Source organism: Varanus komodoensis, unplaced genomic scaffold (assembly GCF_004798865.1).
Source record: "Varanus komodoensis strain SLA01 unplaced genomic scaffold, ASM479886v1 scaffold36, whole genome shotgun sequence".
In the NCBI taxonomy this organism is placed as follows: Eukaryota; Metazoa; Chordata; class Lepidosauria; order Squamata; family Varanidae; genus Varanus; species Varanus komodoensis.
In genome coordinates, this window is record NW_025335873.1 from 6,522,329 (window position 1) to 6,542,784 (window position 20,456).

General features: G+C 44.9%; 1 long non-coding RNA gene across 1 annotated transcript in view; it reads left to right on the top strand.

Annotated features, from left to right (window-relative positions):
• Positions 1 to 13,100: 13,100 nt before the first annotated feature.
• LOC123028297 overlaps positions 13,101 to 20,456 on the top strand; it is an 8,022-nt gene continuing 666 nt past the window's right edge. Inside the window, exons 1-2 of the long non-coding RNA XR_006415654.1 lie at positions 13,101 to 13,490; positions 18,560 to 18,680. This is a non-coding gene — a long non-coding RNA (uncharacterized LOC123028297). The remainder of the gene's footprint in view (positions 13,491 to 18,559; positions 18,681 to 20,456) is intronic.

The window sequence follows — 20,456 nt, forward strand, 5'->3', positions numbered from 1 at the left end:
ATGGTGGACTCCACATCCCAGCAGCACAGCTCAGCATGGCCAAGGCTTCGGATGATGGGATGGCTGGCCAGGATAAGACCGTTCTAAGATGGCTTCTAGTTGGGAAAAGAAGTAGAGGCAGTCAAAACAAAAGATGAACAGAGCCACAACCCACCAGTTCTGTTCCTTCATTCTCTGGTCACAGCCACTCTAATATATGTATTCATAGTTCTAATATATGTATTCATAGTATGCTCCAGATATTTTAGGTACCGGCTGCCATCAGCCCCAGCTATCTGACGCTGGCAGTTGGAGGTCAGAACTTCTGAACAGCCGCCAGCTTGGGGTTGCTGGCCCAGGGGATCCCGTCTGCCTCGGACTCCACTTGTCTCCAGTTGTGGGTTGGATAGAAGAATGTATTGATCCTATTTATTTATTCTGGAATTGGCTTGGGCATGCATGCTGCAGCCTTTAGATCCTTTATCGCGTTGGCATCCTGCCCTCCCCTCTCAATGTACGTGTTTGTACTGATTCAACACTGCCCAAAGAGGGAGGGAGGAGGAGAAGGACAAGGAGAAATAGGAACCAACCAGTCCAGGAGATCATACCGTGACTGTACATAGAACTAGAGCAGAACCGCTTCTGTGTGGTGTTTTAGTGATATGCCGTTTGCATCCGAGGCCAGGGGGAGAACTGCAAAAGCGGACTTTGGGGTAGGATTCAGTGTCACATTGACTGAAGGGAAGTCTGCAGAATTGGATCTGCTGCCCACTCGAGTGCCTGGCAGTCCCCGCCATCTCGGAATGCTTGGTTGAGAGAAAAAGGGGGAAATTGGAGGTAGTTACCTTCCACAGTGGAGCCCCTGATGTGGGTGGAGGTGTCCCATGTCCTCTAGGGTCCCCAAAAAAGGGCAACATTCAGTTCTAGCCTTTATTTTATTTTGAGATTGTTTTCCCATTTCCACAGTGTGATATAATGCTCTCAAAAGGACTAGAAACATATGACGAGGGGTAAGCGAAAACTGTTTTCTTTTCTAGATGCCAGATTTTGCATTGAGCTGTAGATTTTTGCAGTCTGTCTTGTTTTTTTCCCTCCTTCCTCCTATCTCAGCTCGCTGAGCTCTCTGCTTTCATGAAAATCAAAGGGAAAAAAAGAGAGGCAACGCTACCCCCTCCCACTTGCCACTGCCCCAGTATTTTACATTTCAAATAACTCCTGGCATTTTCCTTATCTACGTGCACCAGAATGACAAGTGTCTTTTCTATCCATAAGAGAAGGGAGCTTCTGTGAGCTGTCGACATTGACAAAAAATAGAATAAAAATAAAATTTGTAAATTCTCCGATTATCACTGTCATGGGGAACTTATTCCATCGCTCCCTTTTGCAAATCTCTTTCCATAAAGGAGTGTGTGGAGGTGCTTAGCTGAAAATCCATTTAGAAGTCTCTGCTGTGCTGCTTGTGGTTCCCCAAAACCGGGCTTGCAGCCACAGGACTGGAAGTTATCTTCTGAGTCAACCGTGGCTGGCCATGTTCCTGCTGGAGAAACCCTCTTCTGCACATGAGGGTTTCTCCCATGAATGACATCAAGGGGCAGTCCATGGTGGTAGGATAGGAGAAGCCTGTCTTCTTCAGAGAGCTGGCCATGTGTCCACTCCAGATCTGGGTCCATCACCACCTCTGAGAATGAAGTAGAATGTTCCCCCAGCCCTGCCAGCCACAAGATCTTGAGAGAGGTTAGGAGAACCTGTGTGAGAAAGACACATGGACACCAGCATTTACCTGGCCATTCTGGGTGCGGATGACAAGTGGGTATAGATAAAGCAGATGTGAAGAAAGTCTCATGTTTCTCCTCTCTCTAGGAAGCCCACCTCCAGTAGAACTGCCCTTGGGATGTCCCACCACTTGCGGGGAGCTCCATGGAACAATACCTAGACAGGTACTGGGACTCAGCCACAGGATTCCAGAAGCGTCTGCTGGCAAAGGAAGGAATCCTTGATTTTTTCATTCATTTGAAGCTCAGCTGGAAATGGGTCAGGCTCAGCAAGCAAGAGAAGCCTGGGGCTTCGATGCAACTGCATAGGAAACCCTGGAGTTGGTAAGTTCAGATTCCGGGATGCAATATCACAGTGGGGGGATGAGTAACGCACATCTCTTCCCTTCAAATGCTGAACTGGTGCACCATTCCCCTAGGCAGACTCTTAGACATCTGGGAAGTCCTTTCCTGGTGGCACCATCCTCTGCTGAGGTCTGCTCTGGGCCATTTTTCTGTTTTGCTTCACCGGGTTGTGCCTGCAAGCAGTGGGACCTTTGGAGGATTGAATGGCACAGAAAAGAGCAGCTCAGGGGAGGGGTCCCAGAGAGTCTGGACTGTGCATTTTTGTCTCAGGACCCCCTCTGAATTCAAATTGAGGCAAACCTGGCCTGATGCATTTCAGCCACCTCCATGCTTTGAGTCATTCTGCAACTCCCCAGGAAGATTGGATGACCTTTTCTAACACCTTCCTTTCATGCAGTCGGGACAGGAATATTAGCTTTCTTTGGTGTTTTCTCCAATGAGTTTACAAAGAAGGAAGGAATCAGGTTTTTAACCACATTGCAACCGGGAGGTGGGGGGGGATCCTCTAATGAGGGAGCTAGACCACCAAGAGAAAAAGAGAGACTTTCAGTGCAACTAAGTAAAATATGTATTAATGAAAGGGAGTAGAAAAGTAATTTAAAATATCTAAACAAGTTGCGTGTGTCCACCCTCATCTGCCTCCTGGCTTCCCCTTTCATCATATATTTCAATATTTGCCTACCTTTCTGGGGAGAGTTATCTTGAGTGTGCCTAAAGGAAATGTTTGTTTTAGTGGGTGGCTAAAGAAAATAGCCTAATTTAGGCTAAAGATCCCAAATATTTTTGAACTTAAGTCAAATGCACTGAAATCAAGGTTATGGGTTTAATAATCTTCTATAAATTCATCAGCATGTCCTCAAGCATCTTGGAAAGATTATGTGGAAAAGAGGAGCAATGGAGAGAGAGAGAGAGAGAGCGAGAGAGAGAGAGAGATCGTCTTGATATAAACTAGCCAACCAAACATGGGATAGATGGAATGCCATTTTTCCTGCATTTAACTCTGGTAAGAACTTTCTAACATGTTCAGTCTCTTTTATGAAGCACTATGTGCATTTTTGTAAGTTCTTTTAAAGAATGGACTAGGCAAAATTCTTTTCTATCGGCAATAGCCACATTCAGTCAGTAGAGCTACTCTCAGAATGGAGATAAGTAGTTGTGTCTCTCATCTTTAACAGTTACTTGAAAGACAAGAGGCGCCAACCCTAATTCTGCACCTAAATGTATACTCAGACTTTTAAGAGCTAAGCATTCAATGTCTTCTGCCTAAATGATAAATATCTTTCCTCAGTTTCTTCTTCTTTGGAATTCTCTCCATCCCAGATGTGAAAGAAGCTTGCTTAGAAGGAAGAGAACTTGTCCAGTCCAGTGTGTTGCTTGCTCTTGGAATATGACTCCAGGTCAGAAGTTTAGTTTAGGTTGTTGGAATCTAGCTGTTGGCTCAGGCGGCTTGGGCTCTCTGGTAGGAGAGTCTGCAGAACAAGAGGTGATAAGAATACAGGCAGCAGCTTCAAGGAAGCTCAAATTGATGACAGGTTTTTACTTGGCTACTGGAGTCAAAAGGTCTGGACACAGGGAGTAATAATGTAGGGATGCTGGAGGTTCAACAGAAGATCAGAAGAAGGATTTGGGAAGAGGAATTTAAATAGGGGGTCAAGGAACTATGCCTTTGGTGGGAGAAGGGAAGGAGAAAGTTAGAGAAAGGTAGAAGAGGAAGTTCAAAGGAAGGAAGGAAGGAAGGAAGGAAGGAAGGAAGGAAAGATCACAGAGGGGAAAACACCCAAAGAAGATTACTTTTGACCATTATTGTGGGGGAGGGATGGAAAGAAACCATACCTGAACATTGTGTGAAGCAGTGAAGAGGTGAAAACTTTGGAGAAACATCTCACGGAGCAGGGCTTCAGCGCTTCCCTTACAGTTAGAGGGTGCTCTTTTACCATCTCCTCTGTTCTGTCATTGCATCTGTCCAACATGGTTGGAGCACTAACTAGAACTGTAAACTGTAACCTCAGAAAAGAAGTGCAGAGAATATGGGCACTGTCTAGTCAGGTTAGCTGGATGCTTAATCCCTGGTTACCCTTTCCCGCTATTGAGCATACGGCTTGTTTGTGCATTGTTGTTGTGTTGCTGTTAGTTGCAAAGTCGTGCACGACAACAGTCCTCCAGGCTCTCCTGTCCTCCACCATCCCTTGGAGTCCACCCAGGCCCACACCCACCTCCCCAGTGACCCCATCCAGCCTCCTCGTCCTCTGCCATCCCCTTCTCCTTTGGCCCTCAGTCGTTCCCAGCATCAGGATCTTCTCCAGGGAGTCCTTCCTTCTCATTAGGTGGCCAAAGTATTTGAGTTTCTGTTTGTGTGTACCTTGTGCATATATACATTCTGGCCTTAAAAAGGGTCCCCCCACCCCCAGCAAAGCTTTAAAATAATGTTGTGGGCCTTTTTCCTGGTTGGGCTACCCATCCCACTTCTAAGGACTAACCTGTGCACTACATAGATGTGGGTACGGAAGATCTATGGGTTTTATAGGCTAACTTGGTGGACACAGCCCGAGAACCTACTTTCTGCCTGATGGAAGTGGAAAAGGCCCCTGCAAGGGAAGGGCAGAATGAATGAGCGCCCTCTTCCTCCACGCCCAGAGGTCAGAATGTTATTCATTTGTGGCACCTGCTTTTCACTGCACCCTTCTCTAAACTGCAATTCAGTTTTTGTCTGTCTTTCTGCACTCCCACCCAGTTCCTCTCAGCGAACAGCATGCCATATGCTCCAGACCCTTGTACCATTTCATCCAGAAGTTCCGATTCCCATCTGTCAGAAGATCTTAAGCACATTTTAATGGAACAGAAGGCAGCCCGCTGATGTTGTTACCTTCTCTTTCGGTCTTGCAGTGGCTGTGATGTTGCGACTTTCTGCTTGTTAGTCATGAAGATAGTATAGAACAGCAGAGATCGCATAGCAGTGATAATTAATAGATGGACCATTGCATACCTAGATGCTGTTCTTAGGTGCTGCCAAGTTTTCTCCATCTTATGGTAACCCCATGAATGACGGCCCTCCAAAATGCCTAACCTTGACAGCACTGCTTACCTGTTCTAAATCCAATGCTGTGGCTTCCATTTTGGAGCCAATCTATCTTTTGTACGGTTTGCCTTTGCTGCTCCCTGGCATGGCCGTCTTCTTCAGGGAGCCTTCCTTTCTCATGATGTGTCCTGCCTCTGTTCCATCATGTTTGCTTCTTAGGAAAACTCTGGCTTGCTTTGACCTAGAACCCACGTGTCTGTCTGTCCGTCTGTCTCTCCAGGGTATTCACAAAGCTTTCCTCTAGCACCATGTTCTGAAGTTGTCCATTTGTTTCCTTCCAGCTTTATTTCACTGTCCCACTTTCACACCCACCCACCCATAGTGGTCAATTGCATGAATGATCTTGGCGTTGCCCTCCAGTGGAACATCCTTACTCTTGAAGGTATTTTCTAGTCCCTTCATTGCTGTATGAGTAGTTTTAGTGGGAGTTGATGCCTGGGGGCAGTCCACTTCAGGGAGAAAAGGATCAAATTTTGTTGTGGGTATGGAGGATGCCCCCAGAGTGGATGTACAAGCTTGAGGTCTTTCTTCTACCACAGAGGAGAGGAGTCAAGTGAAAGAACTGTAAAAGTTGGAGCCCAAAGAGGTAACATGACTAAAAGAAGAATGGCACAGGCAAGCAAAGAATGAATGATCTTTGCGGGGAGAAAAGATGGATGAATTGGGGGGTTAATGAATTGGGGCCAATGAAAAAGGGGGGGTTGAATTTCCAATAAATATTTAGCAGTTCTGGGTGCAGGGCACTGACTAGAATTAAAGCACGCACAGTGTGGAGTTCTCAGCTACCATTTGCCATTCTCTCTTCAGAACTGAACAACTGATGAAAGTAAATTGAGTGCATTAATTATTTCCCTTCTGGGGTTTCCGAAATGAGAGGGGGTTGACAAGGAAGAGCTCTTGGGGCTGCCCTTGCAAACAGCGCTTGTATGACTGCAGATCTGTGAATTTAGAGGTCAGAGTGACCGGCTCTCCAAGGGACCCTGGTGGAGCCTGCAGGTGGCACAAATTCTGCAAAGACACAAGCGCACTGCCAAATAAAGAACAGATGGCTGAAGTCACCAGTTATTTATTCCTGTAATTAGTAGCAAGCTGTGATCTTGGGGCTTAAAGATATTGTCAGTATCTGTACAGTGCTTCCTGTCATTATGGGGAGATGGAAACGGTCTGGAGCCAGGGAGAAACTGGAGGGACTTTGAGGGCATGTTGGAAGTTCAATGAACGCTATAGAAGCAAAAATGACAGAGGCTGTCATACTTTGGCCCTATCCTGAGACGGCAAGACTCCCTGGAGAAGACAATCAAGCTAGGGAAAGTTGAAGGCAGAAGAAAAGAAAGACCAAATAGAAGATGGATAAACTCCATAAAGAAAGCCACCAGTTTGATTTTAGAATTACTGAGCAGGTCTGGCATGCATAGGACAATTTGGAGGGCTTTCACTCATAGGGTTGCCATGAGTTGGAGGTGACTTGATGGCACACAACAACAATGACGACAACAACAAAAATGCTAGCCAGCAATTATACCTTGCAGGTCCTTCGCAGAAGCACAGGTTCCACGCTGTAAGTAATGGATGCTTTAGGGCTGTCCTTTTACATTTGTCAGGATGTTCTTCTCTTCTTTATGTTTAGATATTCCTTGGAATCTCTCAGATACCTTTGCTTTTGCAAGCATTTTCTTTGTTTGTCCTCCCTCTCTCTCCCTCTTGCTTTTCGACTAAAGCCAAGCCAAGAACAAACAGTTGTGGAAGCTGATGTGCACAGGGTTAGCAAAAATACGTTGAATCCAAGGTCCACCAAATGATTTGATTGCAACAGGTTGAAAATTCCTGATGTCCCTTGTCAGTACCTTATCACCACCACCACCACTTCTGACCCTTCCATTATGCTCAAATCAAAAAAAATCCGATGACGGGATCTACCTCGTTGCTCTGCTCCGTGTTGGAGCCATCCCTGTTCAGCCCATGAGTAGGACAGAAGTGAGCCAGAAGGCACCTATTTAACTGTTTCAGGGTTATTTCTAAAACCAGTATTGTTGCAGACCACTGAGAAGGCCTGGCATGACCCTGGAGGGTGCCATTCATGAATTAAATATGTAGATAGCCTTACAGAGGCTGGAAGCAGAGGCCATTGTTCCTAAGGACGACGTCCAGCTTTAGTTATGCTTCCTGATTCACTGCTTCCCCTGATCATATGTATGTGTTCTGTTGCTGTGTTTTGGAAGGTGGTTTCTATCAATTTATTTCAGTCCGCTTTATTATTGTGAGCAGCCATGCAAGGACTTCTGCCCTGGAAACATTTTAAATAAGTAAAATAAATCCTCAGAGCAGTCAGACTGACATCAATAAGACTTAATTTAGTCATAACCGACGTGATTCCAGTAGATCTATTTCAGGATGTTGGAGAAATCCACAATGGATTTGAATAAGTTCAGAGTTCTTTGGCTCCAGGCTGCAGAGTGCAGGATGGATACTCATTTCCCATGTTGCACAAATTCTCTTGACTGGTGGATCAGGTTTTTTAAAACACCTCTGGGGGGAATTTACTATAATGCACACCTGTGCAAACGTGTATTAGCAGGTGTAACTTGGTGCTCATGGACATTAGCATGAGTGGAACAAAATTTTTGAACCCCCCCTCCAAAAAAAACCCTCCACCATTGACAGATTGATTGATGGTTGACAACATTTCATGATTGTTGGTGGTTTTCAATGCCATTGCCAATTGTTGAAACACGAACAGAACAGAGTTAACACAATCCATTCATTGCTACGTTTGCTCTACTAATCCTAAACTTTCGTGGGTATGCGTATGTGCCGTTTCTGCACAATTTCTCTCTCTCGATGTCCTTGCTGGAGTTGCTCAGGGGAGTGCCACTGATGTTAGACAAAAAGACAGTATGCAAATGGGAAGTTAATAATTCATTGCCAATTTGACTGAGATTGGGCAGGTACTTTGGCAGGACGCTGCACCCAAGGTGAAAAGTGAGCTTTTTCTTTCTTCCCAGCATGCTCCATGCTCTTCCTGCAGCCCACCGAGGAGTCATTGCAGAGCTAAAATTAGCCAGCCTGGAGTAGAAGTTTTAATTCTGGACCCAAATCCCAGCATATGGTACCTGAAGACCCCTCACTACCCCCCCCCACACACACACACAATTCATCCCTGCATTAACAAATGGGAAGCAGATACGGAGAAGGAGAAGACATGGGACCTCCGTTACATTTTGCTCCCTGCCACATTGAATTATTCATAAATCTGCTTTTCTCCCATCTTATCCAATGGTGATTTTATGCTGCATCAAACTGCATAATGAGGAGCCACTGAGTTGATCCATAACCACCATTAGCAACTGCGGCTGCGTTAGAGGACATTTGGATTGAAACACGTGGCTTCATGCAGTTAGGAAAGGTCGACACAGGGCTAAATCTTTGGGTTTTCTAAGTGATTACGATTGTGTTTCCAAGTTGCTTGAACTAGACCATAGGACCATCAAAGTCTGGAAGGAACCTTTCTCCCAGAGTTCAAGGCAAGCTCTGAAATGCAGGCTACAGCTGAGACATCATTTACAGTCGTGCAGCCTCTGCTTAGACAGATCCAGTGAAGCAGAGCTTGTCACCTGTGGTCAAACAACTCTCAAAATTAATAAGGTTCTCCTAATCTTTAGCCGAACTTTGCTTCCTTACAGTTTCCATCCACTGGCAGCTTCTGTTTCCACCCATTCTATATTACAGAGATGTAAAACTCTGCGGAGTTTAGGACAGAATCCATGTAAAATGAAAAAAAAAGGAGTACAAAAATAATTGATAAGGAGATAGAATGGAATGAACACACATGAAGTTCGCATGGATTGGGAACAGGCTGTGTTTAGGAACCTGCAACTTCGGGAGTTGAAATCCCATGTGGAGTCTCCCTGCATAGAATAGGATGGCTGATGCCTTATGGCATCGTGTCTAAAGGACTTCCCAAGGCCTCCTCTCTAAGGCATACGTTGGACTTTATTTGGGAGCAGAGGTAAATACAGGTGTGGGTGCCCTCTTTACCAGTATTCCCCAAATCGGATTACCTCCTCCAGTTCTCTCGGGTTACAATTGGCCAAACTGGCTGGGGTGGTGGGGGCTGAAGTTCAAACAATCTGGAAAGCAGCAGGATGGGGAAGGCTGCTCTACATACGCTCTTTGTGCAGCCTTGAAACCTTCTTTACCAGAGCTGAGCAACATGCAGCCATGCAGATCTTTGGGCCATGCTGGCTGGGGCTGATAAACAGGAGGTCAACATCTCCGGAGGGCCATGTTGCCCCACTTGTCTCTGCAGAGTTCTCTTCTTTGTAATAATATAGTTTGATATATTGAGACTTCGGCGAATGGGGCGGCATAGAAGTTCCCCGAATGAATGAATGAATGAATATACATTGTAATTTCACCATTTTTTGAATGAGGTCGATTTTGTCTTCTCCAGAAGAACCCTGTGAAGTTGGTTAGAGTGAAAACTAACTGAGGAAGAAAAGAGGAAAGGGGTGTTAGAAAGAAAGGGAAGGAAAGGGATGATGGGAAAGGGAAAGGACAAGATGGCCTATTAGGAGAAGGCGGGGCTCCCCAAAGAGAGAGGAACTGTATACACCAGCAGATTCAGCCCTGTCCAAGCATGTGGTCTCTGACTGATGGCTCCCATGGGAGTGAGGCCATGGATGGAAAACAAGCTTAGTACTTAGTACACCTTAGTAAAACACTTCCATGCTTATGCCTGCCCAGAATTTCTTCCTTGAATAAGAAAGAGCCCAAAATTTTGCTCCCAAAGGCCTTCAGAGCTACAGAAGGGTGGGGGAAACCATTTCTCTTTCTCAGCAGTCCCTTCACTTAGTTGTCTCGCCTCTTATTCCACCTTTTCTCCCAGTCTCTCCGTCTCCTCCTTCCTCCTCCGCCTTCTGCTTCCCTGGTTTCCTTCCCTCTTCAGATTCTTATTACTCAGGTTGATTTTCTAAGCCTCGGTGTGTAAGTGAGATGGTACTGTAAGTGAAGCTAAAAGTATTTCTATGGTGGGATATTTAATCATTTGAATCCTTGATAGGAGTGAATTTTTTTCCCCACTAGCTATAAATCCAGGCTCTATCTAATCTCCAATCTCAGCAAGGAGAGAATGAACCAAGGGAGGCTGTGTGTGACTGGAAAGGAAAAAGGGGATACCAGCAAGCGCGGAGGAGAAAAGCAGGGGAAATCCACAAGAGATGCCACTTCCTTCTGCAGGTCTTTCTACAACTCAATGGCCTTATAGAGACCAGAGGAGGAGAACCTCTAGTCATGGCCAGGGCCCAATCGGAGACCTGTGGTCCTCAGTCCCATGCCAACCCTCCAATTTCTCCAGGCCACAGTCCATTTTTCCAGGCTGTGCCCCACTCCAGAAGGATATCATTCACTCTATCCATCTCTGCCCCCCAACCATGAAGCTGCCAGGGGGAGCCCTGTATAAGTTGGGGCACAAGGAAAATACCTGGGGGCAGATTACTTGCTGCTGTTGATGAATGATGGGCAGAGGAGAGAATTATAGCCATGCCTGTTTTGGATACAATTCTGCTGCCTTTTGCCTCATAGAATCCATGGGTTTCTGAAAGAAACACTTGACATTCTGAGGTGTATGTTGCCCAGACAAACACATATGTAATGTCTTAGCAAAATGTGAGAAAAATCTTCAGACGTATAGAAAGTGGGTAACAATAGAATACTGACAATGCCGAAGATCAGAAAGATGAGAACTTGCGGGTTAGTAGGACTTGAATTCTAGGAATTAGAGAGAGCTTGGACAGGTTCATGCTAAAGACGAAGTCAGTGTGGATTTCATCAACCCCCTCCACCTTTCATCCCACAATTTGATTTCTGAAGAAGACCAAGGCAAAAAGAAACAGACACTTTAATAAGATGATTTGTTAACAGGTGGTTCATGGTCAAAGCAGTAGAAGTTCAGACGAAGGCCTAGTCAATGTTGACAGCCATTTTAGTGAAGAAAGTGCAGCCTTCGACAAAATGTGTTCCATTTTGTTTTCTTCTCTTTACTTTGAAAACTGTGTGCAACAGTTGAGATCAATTCATCTTTTCAAGCTCAATTTCATGAGCAGCATAGGGGAGCTCAGTTTTTTCTATTTGGTTGTGTGTGTGTGTGTGTGTGTGTGTGTGTGTTCCCTCCCAATATTCCAGTTTCTTCAAGGATTTAACATTCCTGGCTTCTGCTGTCACTTTCATTTGAAAATATGATCTCTAACTCCTCCATCATGCCCCCTTTCACATACTGTTTGCCTCCACTTCTCCATTCTTCCTCTGTCTCGCAAAACCACTGACGTCTTGTTTACTCCTGATGTCGAAATAAAGAAATTTCATTTCTGATGCACATTTTCTTTTGCTGTCAGCAGAGCTGAAAGAAGACAAGGCTGGGTGCTTCAAAGGCGCCAGTCAACTTAGGAACAACAAGGAAGACCAGACAAAAGGAAGTTCAAAGTAGAACCCCCCCCACACCCCCCCCGTGAGCTCACATTTTAGACTGCTATATCAATTTCTTGATTACTTGGCTGTTTAGCTCAGTAACAGCATCTCTAGGGAGAGAGAGAGAGAGAGAGAGAGAGAGAGAGGAGATCCTATTTTGAAGAATGTATTTTCATGTCAGCTGTGTGCAAAGCCCCCCCGTCAAATTTCTCCGTCCTATTTGGGGACAGAGACCTTGCATGTGCAAAACCTTTCCCACAGTTTCTTGGTCTGGGACTAATCATTAGCAAGGCTAATAGCACACCTCTTGCATCTCCTCCCAGGAGGTATTTGGTTGATTGTTTAGTCTGTTTGCAAATGTTGCAGGAAGTAACATGAGACCGGCTACCATCCTGGATCCTCAACAGAGGGGTGAGGGATGGAGGCAGCCTTAAAAACTGTTACATCCAGAGAACCTTCTGCATTTCTTCCGTGTTGTTCTCTGGCTATGGAATGAGCTTCCCCACACGCTTCCCTGGCCTTTGCAATGACAGTCTTTTTGATTCATCCTTTTCGAAGGGTGTTGTTTAATGTTGTGACCGTTTTAATGGCCATCTTTTTATTGTTTTACAGTGTTAAATTGTTGTACAGCATCTTGCTGGCATTTTAGCACAAAAGGTGGTATGTAAACACTAATCATAAATCATAATAAATACATAGCTTTCGCTAAAGTGACCTTTACGAGACTGAGAACAAAAAAAATAGCTCAGACAGTATATCAGGAAATACCTTAAAGTACTTCCTTCTAATAGCTATCTACCCATCCATCCATCCATCATCAAAATGCAAAAGCCAGATTAACAACAGGGACCAGATGTTTACAGCGTACAACACCAGTTCTGGCCCACTTGCATTAGCAGCCGGTATGCATCCGAGCCAAACTCAACAAAACTCAACTCCTCAAGATGGTGGTTTTAACCTATGCAGCTTGACATGGCCTGGGACCACAATATCTGACAGAACACCTCTCCTGATTGCCATCTGCCCAAGGACTCCAATCCACCTCTGGAGCCTGCCTCCAATGGTCACTTCCAAGGAAGGCTCACTTGGTGGCAACAACAAGAAGGACCTTCTCAGTGGTGGCCACTTTCTATGGAACAAACTCCCCTCTGGTCTTCTACCCCTTCCAACAGAGGACTGTCCTGTGCCATGTAGGATCATCATGTGCAAACTCACTCTACAGTGCACTGAGTTTGCCTCATTTTGCACCTTGCTTTGGTTGGAAACCCTCTGGGAGGTGACCGTGCAGTCATGATGTTCATCCATCGCTAGATTCAAGATCAGTGGATGATGCTCAGAATTCAGTCTTTGGTCCACAGCAACATTTCTCAATGCTTGCTTGCTCTTTATCTCTCTCTCTCTCTCTCTCGATTAGAATGAAGAGAACAATTAAAGCATTTGTAGCAGATTTACCTGTGTTGGAGGCATTCAAAAGGTGAAGCCTAAATCACCTGGTGCAGCAGCAGCATCGATTTCATTCCTACACTGCCCCACAGCCAGAGACCACAATTAACAGAGGTGAGGCCATTGTTAGCAATCGCACCTCTCTCCACTCCTCCTGCCTGAAGGCTGCCAGCTTTGCCCATCCGGGACAGACAGCCCGACCTCACGCAGGAGCTTTGCCACATCCAAGGGGAACCGGGATTTGCTCCAAATCGTGCCAAACACCAGTAGCCGCTCACACCACTGGCTGAATCCTGTGCAGCAGCGGGACATCCATCACTGTCAGTGAGCGTAGCCGAGGAGGAGAGACAGAGAGGCGGTTACAAGCGGTACTCATGGTGCTCGGAGATTCTCACAGCTGTTCTGCTCTCAATGTAAGTATGGACAGCCCCATTCATCAATGGCTTTCCTTCTTCAGCACACATCCTGGAGAACCAGTGGGATGATTTACTGCCAGCAGCTGGAGTGGCTGCACCTTTTCTCTGAAACAGCAGCATTTAAAAAATGTGTGTGTGCGAGAGAGAGAGAGAGAGGCTGTGGGGAGATGGACGTGGATCCCTTATTTAGATCTACAGGCAATATAGCTTTTTTTACTGAAATTTCTTTCTCTCCTCACCCCGCCACAACCCACACACTTACATAATTTCCAACCATCAAGATCTACAAATTGGCTTAATGTTAAAACAACAACAACTGATTAAAACACACATATACACAGACACACACAATCCAAAGTTTTCTCATTTCTAAGAGAAGTTTTTTTTTCTTTTTTTTTTTTAGCTGAGACAATTTCTTAGGGTGTCTTTTCCCCTGACCATCCTTCTCTCCTAGAACAATAGGCCATTGTGCAAAATTGTCTTCAACTCCCCCCACTTTTTTTTTAAAGTATAGGGATCACCACACTTCCTTCTCCAGTACTCTGTGGAGGACATACAATTCTGCCCAGCCTGAGAAACCTGTAGAATTTCTCCTTCCCCAGGAAAATTGGGGTGACGTTGTTTCCCTATTTTTCTGCCTGGGGAAAGGATAGGGAATTTCAGAAAGGCTATGAAAGAAGTAAATGTCCAAAGTAAAATATATAGTGATTGGATAAAAAGAGAGGATTCCCAAGTAATTATGACAGCCCACATCTTCCTAAACATGAAATTAATGTTATGGTTTGAGACATGGCCAGATCCATAGAAAACCCCAGACCCAGCCCGATTTCATCCCCCTTTGGGCTTCCACAGCTGTTTTGGGAAGACCCACAGAAGGTAAATGAGGGGAGTGAAGGCCATCTCATGAGCTTTCTCTCTGTGTTCCTCGAACCCCCCTCTCAAATCTGCTCACTTCTGTGAAGTCCTCGTAACCTCTGCTTTACTCTTCTTCTTATCTATCTGGAAAGCACTTCTCTTGCAAAGCATAGTCAGCCTGTGCTAATTACACCCTTGATGCAGGACCAAGGACTGTGTGTGCCTATAACAGCACAAAGGTGAAGAAGGTTAATTAAAAATGAGAAAAGATGCCGTCTAATCCCACATAACACCCCTTTCCATATGCAGTAGCTTGGAAGACCAGTGCACCTTTTGCTTCATTTTGCACACACTGAAGCACTCATCTCGGTTTCCAGCCATCTCCATTAGCTGCTTCTCCAGTGCCGCTCTTGCTGGAGCTTTGCCCACACTTTTCGCTGGCCAAGTGCCATGTGGGAAAGAACATCCTCCGAAACATGGCCAATGTTTTATGAATAAGCAACGAGTTTCTCCAAAATGCTGCTCTACATATATTAAATGTCAGTGTCATCAGTGCACTGAGGCAAAGTTGGAATTTCTCGGCAGTTAGACATGGAGGGATGTGTCACGTTTGCCTCGAACTGGTTTTTCATTTGTTTGTGGTCTTAACAGCCGTTGATTTATTTATTATTTACACATTTTGTCTTGCGTTGTAGCTGGACACATTCCAAAGTAGCAAACACTCAAAAGGCAAATGAGATAAAAGAGTATCAATCATGAATTAAGAATGGGGTAACATTCACCCTGTGCCTGATCAGCAAGGAAGCCCTTCTGGAGAAAAGATACCTCTAGAGGTGTCCCGACTGTTTGGCCTCAAAGTTAGGGAGTGGATTCACCACACTGATGGTTTTTTCCCTGGTGGACCCCAGGATAATGTCTTCCAATGGCCTGCACGATTGGGAAGGTTGGAAAGGGAGAAGATGACCTCTCAGATTGCCTGATCCCGGGTCCCTCAAGTTTCGAACTCTATTTCCAAAACCAAAAGTCTGGGCTAGTGGTACATCAGCAACCGATGCAGTCCCTTCAGCAGAAGAGCAACATAGTAAGAAGCAACCTCTTCCAACCAGACATTTTCCAAGTCTGCTTCATCCTGAACTTGGAGGTGTTTCTTTAATTCAAACACAATGTATTCACATCTCTTCTGATACATGCATTTCAAATGTATCATTTTTCTAATATGGGCAGGATTTCACTATCCATTTTCTGAATATACGGCTTCACCTGAATGAACCTTTGCATGCATGTCTGCATATATCCCTTCCCCAGTTATACACATTGGATCACAGTTTTGAAAATCTGGGGAATGCCACTGTGAATTTTGGAGAAGTGCAAACTTGGAAGGCTAAAGCTGTTCAGTTCTATTAATCTGTTTGGATAAAATCCTGGAAAAACTACAAAAAGGCCCACTCTGCACAGTTCAGTCCTGCTGCAAGGGCAGAGATGGAATAAGCAGCTTACTGTGATGGCCAACTCTATCACTCTGGCCTTTGGATCTGTCAGTCAGCTAATGCTATGCCCAGCTGTATTCTGTGAACAGATTGTAATCCATCCATTGGTTGTTCAAGGATGCAGCCAGAAACATGTGTTATGTGGGTGTGAGGGTGCAGAAGAGACAGAGTCTGAGTACAAGTAGCCATCGAGGTTTCAAATGATGCCATCAAATTATGTGTTTAGGTTTAGCTATTTCATACAGTTATAGGATAGTAGAGTGGGAAGAGGTCAACAAGGCCATCAGGTCCAAGTCCCTGCTGTTGCAGGGACCAATTTATCCTGTTATGAAATGCCATCTACCCAGCTGGCTCTCAGAGTGGATTCTGCTAGGCAACGTATCTGTACAGTCTTAAAAGTAGCATACTTGTGTGGGAGCTGCTGCTTAAGGAGTTTAAGGAAACCTAAGCCCAGAATGTAGCGTGGCTTCAGGGATGTTAGAACTGGGTCAGAATCTGTCTCACTTGTGCTCATCAGCCCTCTTCCCTATGCTGAGCCCTGGCCAGGAAGTGAGCTAAGCCAAGACACAATGCAGAAAGCACAGTCTTTTGCACAAAGCCTGCAAGTCATGTGTGGGGAAGCTGGACTCCACTTGCACTGAAGGAGAGCAGAGGGCGTGTGCCAAGCAAATGAGGGCTGCAGTCCAGCCTCTCGAGCTGAGCAAGTCCAGCAGATTCCTACCCCCAAACCAGAATCCACGCACTATGAGCAGGGAATGCATGCTATGAGTCCATCTGGAATGTGCCATGGAAGAAAACATTTGTTACTATCTTTAGGTGATACCTCAAGCATGTGATGAGTGCAGTTTCCCATGAAAATCAGTGACTTATACAGCCAGGAAAACTAGCTCTTCAAAATGGCACACCTTCTGGGGGGTTTACACATATCCCTGTTTTGTTGTTGTTAGTAGCGAAGTCATGTCCGACCCATCGTGACTCTATGGACTACACTCCTCCAGGGCTTCCTGTGCTCCACCATCCCCTAGAGTCCACCTAAGCTCAGGCGGACTGCTTCAGTGACTCGACCTCATCCTCCGCCGTCCCCTTCACCTTTTGCCATCTATTGTTCCCAGCATCAGGCTCTTCTCCAGGGAGTCCTTCCTTCTCATTAGGTGGCCAAAGTATTTGAGTTTCATCTTCAGGATCTGGCCTTCTAAAGAGCAGTCAGGGTTGATCTCCTCTAGGACTAACCAGTTTGATCGCCTTGAAGGGACTTCATAATTTAGCCACTTCAAGGCACAAGAGAACCTGGCTTCAGAGATGAAACTTAAATTATTTGTTCATTCTAATGTGGCTCTTTTTGCAGAGGAAGAAGGACAAGGTCTGCCCAGAATATTTTAGGATACACACAGGCAAAAGCAACCCCTTCACTGGGCCATTAATGGAGTCACTACAGAAATGGATTTGTTTTCAATTAGGCATAATGGATTTTGAGCAAATTCTACCAGCTGAATCAGAAGTTGGAATGAGGTCAACAGAGGGCAGAATTAAGGATGTTGGATCTGCAATACACTCAATATGAGCCTCTAAGAATCCAAGCACTTGGCTTTACCCAAGTTATGGATTCCATGGCTGCTGGATAGAGAGAGAGAGAGAGACTGCACATAATATTCTGCAAATTTCATTGTACTGAAATACATAGAATACACGAAAAATGTATTTCCCATGGGTTAAAGTATGTCAATATGGGTATGGCAGGGATTTTTGTGTATTTTGAGGGGGATTTCTGCATTTTCAGGAATGTGAATTTTTGAAACTTCAAATGCATGCAAAAGTGTACAAAAACACATTTTTGCAGCTTCTGATCCCATCAATGATGGAATGAAAGGTGACTGACAATTCACAGTGCATACATGGGACAGATTTCGTAGCATTCTGTTGGAAACTGGTCTCTCCCCACCCCCATAGAAAGCCCACCATTTTCTGCTTCCAAATGGCTTCAGAAAAGAGGCTTCTGACTGCATTTGTTATTATCTTGAAGCAGGCCTGCCAGGCTGGCTTTGTGGTAGAAAAGAAGTATTTCAGAGGCCCTTAACAAAGGACAACGGTCAAGTCAGAGAGTCAGATAACTGGTGAAAGGTTACCATTCTGGATAAGAAGTTGATCCCAAACTGAATCTTCTTCTCTTCTTAACCAAACAGTGTTAGCTCCATCCTCAGGAAGGTTCTTGCTGCTTGTTGGCCAGAAGGTGGGAGTGATGTATGTTACACAGTTAGCCAGTAATCTTGAACTGGTGTCAGACAACAGGACTTCTTAAGTTATAGCCCTCTTTCTCTGGTCCTGCATATTCAATACTGCTTTTTGCTGAACAAGGGGTAACCCAGTTCTTAGAAGCTGCTTGGCTTAGGTTGAAGCTTGTGGTCCTTGAAATTTCCACTAATAATTCTGACCTGATTTCCTCTTACAGAAATCTATTCCCTACTGGAATAATGAAGGTCAGTGCCCTGCACATATATAGGGGGGCAGGGGGAACTCCAGCAATTACTCATAGAACATAATTTGACTTTGGATCTCTGGCATTCAGCTCCAAAACCTTTCTTTTAGTGGACAAAATTGGGTCTGTCACAAATGTTCACCTGCACTCCTACCAGGGTCTGAAATGAAATGTGTTGGAAACTTCTCCTGTCAAAATGGGAGAGGAAGATAGAGAAATAGGCTAAATTTCTACTTTGCTTTCTATGACAGCTGTCAGAAGGTCATCTGACAAGAGCAAACAACGCCATGGATGGATCTTTGCCCAAGAAAGGAGCTGACCAGTAGTTTCCCTCTTTGTGACAAGACCCTCTAGGTGTTCTGCATGAACCTGGTAGGTTTCAGTGACCTGGACATTTCCAACATTTGCCAAGCCTTGAGAAAGTGAAAAAAAGTAAACCAACCCCTTACTCCAAGCTGTCAGTTTTGACAAGGGCCATCTGAACTAGAGCTCTTACATAGGTCTTTGGAAAGACCTCTGCCACTCCATAGACCACCTCAGGAGCAGCCATTGGTCAAATGCGACCCGTTGGTTGTGCACTGAATACCTCTGGGCTAGAGGACTGAAGCCTGAATTAGCCAGAGTGGTGATCATAATAAATCTGGGGAATTGATTTGTTTCTAAGGTGGCATCTGAGACTCTGAAATTGCTGATCTCCAGCTCAAATTAAGGATTGCAATCTTTTCTCTGGCATGTGACGTACTTTGTTTACAAAGAAGGGAAGCTTACACAAGGCAGGCCAAATCTAAGCCTCTCAGAGACTGTTTTACCAGATGACAAAAATCTTTCTTTTTCTCTCCCTTGTTAAATATTCATGGCACTCTGATTTTTTAGATACAAAGGTACATTTTTCCCCCAAATATGTTGATCCAGGGCTTGCGCCTTGGAATTAATTTTGCCTCGTACCACCCACCTGCACACCAGACAGCTATAAACCAACACCATCCTCTTGTTAAAGCACAGTTTTCTTTCCCTTTTCACTGGTTCACTTAAATATCTGCATCTATATATTTAGGGCCTTATACTGTATTTATGGCTTGTTCAGCTGGCTTGCTGCATTGTTATTACAATCCTTTTCTTTTCCTCCTTTCCCTCTCCCCCTTCTCCACCCTCAGCCTTGTACAAATAACATGTCAACATTTCCACGCATCCCAGCTTGTTGTTAATCCCATAAAACAACGTGCTTTAACAAAGGCCCTTGCATGTTTCTGACATTTTGAATATTTGTAATTTTGAGGAAATATTTGCATAGACAGCTAAGGCAAATTTGTGTGCTGAGCGACAGATCAAAGGCAGCTTGGAAGCATCAGTGGGGTCTGTGTTTCAACATTTTTTGGAAAGAACAACCACCGTAGAGGGCCATGCAGGAATTTATTAAGGCAAAGAGCAGGAAGCAAGCCAATGGCAAGGTGGGATGGAGGTCAACCATGCACAGGTAGGAGAAGTACCTGCACAGACTACATGGGTGCCCTTGTCCAGAGACAGTCCTATAAGGTTACCTTACTTGTATCCTTGCCAAGTTACTTTGTCAAGGCCTCAAGTCAGCAGTGGGTAGGCGGTGGGTCCCCACTTTTCTTTTTCTGCCCCTTCACTTATCTTTCCTCTCCTGCTTTCCTACACAGGGACCAATCACTGTTGCCACAGGTCCAAAGAGATGGCACCCTGAGAGCCTTTCAAATTAGGCGAGAGCTGCCTGGAATTGGACTCAGGGCAACAATAACCTCTGGCTATTTGATAATTGGTGTGGGATGTTGAACATCTTAGGGATGTGGAAAGCGGAGGTCATTTGTTCTCAACCTATGGCTTCTCATGGGTTGAGTGCCAAGCATATCAGGTTGTGAACTCCTCCCGCCTTTTATATGAAAATGTATGCATATTTTCCCCAAATTTAAACATCAGTTCTGCATATTTTATTCCACCATTGATGGAAGCATGTTCGGGCACGTTTTCCAAAAGGACAGGTATGTTTCACGTGCATTCTCATGTACACATGCTCTCTAATGCTTTTTTTTTTTTTTTTTTTTTTTTTTAAAAAGGCACGGTTTTTTTTTGAGCGTGGGTATTTGTGGGCTCTAATTTTCTGTTATTTTCCCCCCCTGTCCTACATCC